This window comes from Nerophis lumbriciformis, linkage group LG06 (assembly GCF_033978685.3).
Source record: "Nerophis lumbriciformis linkage group LG06, RoL_Nlum_v2.1, whole genome shotgun sequence".
In the NCBI taxonomy this organism is placed as follows: Eukaryota; Metazoa; Chordata; class Actinopteri; order Syngnathiformes; family Syngnathidae; genus Nerophis; species Nerophis lumbriciformis.
In genome coordinates this window covers 24,357,525-24,358,775 of record NC_084553.2, presented here as the reverse complement: position 1 = coordinate 24,358,775, position 1,251 = coordinate 24,357,525, and positions in this window count along the sequence as shown.

The following is a 1,251-nucleotide window of genomic DNA, read 5'->3' as shown; positions in this document are numbered from 1 at the left end:
ACGGTGTCTCTGGAGGGTTAAACTACGAGACCAAAAAAGCGATTTTAAAATGTTTTACCGAAACATTCAACAGAAAACATCAAAAATAATTTTACTGTAGTCCCCCGGGAAATGTAAGCAATACTGATTTTGAGGGAATTTTTTATACATTAAATTGATTAAAAACTACATAGAACAAATAAATAAAATAAGCAGGCAACACATTTACATAAACATCCATCAATTTCCTACCGCTTGTTCCTTTTGGGGTAGCAGGGGAGGGTGTCTGGTTGAGGCTGGGCTGCATCCGTGGTTCCACAACAAAAGCTTTGTTAAAAAAAATCCAATATTCTCAAATGTCTTTATATTTATTTCTTAACACAAAAAATATCATTAATAATTAAGAAATTCATACTTATATTTTTATTTTTTCCAAAAATAACACCAGCCAAAACATATAACAAACACAGGGAAAACAAAACACACACCACAAAGCAAATAGAACAAAACAAAACAAAACAATCCCCGCCCACACACACACATTCACACATCCATTGAGAGAAGAGATTGGACTCAGCCAAGGCTGCCCTTTGTCACCGATTCTGTTCATAACTTTTATGGACAGAATTTCTAGGCGCAGTCAGGGTGTTGAGGGGATCCGGTTTGGTGGCTGCAGGATTAGGTCTCTGCTTTTTGCAGATGATGTGGTCCTGATGGCTTCATCTGGCCAGGATCTTCAGCTCTCACTGGATCGGTTCGCAGCCGAGTGTGAAGCGACTGGGATGAGAATCAGCACCTCCAAGTCTGAGTCCGTGGTTCTCGCCCGGAAAAGGGTGGAGTGCCATCTCCAGGTTGGGGAGGAGACCCTGCCCCAAGTGGAGGAGTTCAAGTACCTCGGAGTCTTGTTCACGAGTGAGGGAAGAGTGGATCGTGAGATCGACAGGCGGATCAGTGTGCCGTCTTCAGTAATGCGGACGTTGTATCGATCCATTGTGGTGAAGAAGGAGCTGAGCCGGAAGGCAAAGCTCTCAATTTACCGGTCGATCTACGTTCCCATCCTCACCTATGGTCATGAGCTTTGGGTTATGACCGAAAGGACAAGATCACGGGTACAAGCGGCCGAAATGAGTTTCCTCCGCCGACTGGTGGGGCTCTCCCTTAGAGATAGGGTGAGAAGCTCTGTCATCCGGGGGGAGCTCAAAGTAAGCCGCTGCTCCTCCACATCGAGAGGAGCCAGATGAGGTGGTTCGGGCATCTGGTCAGGATGCCACC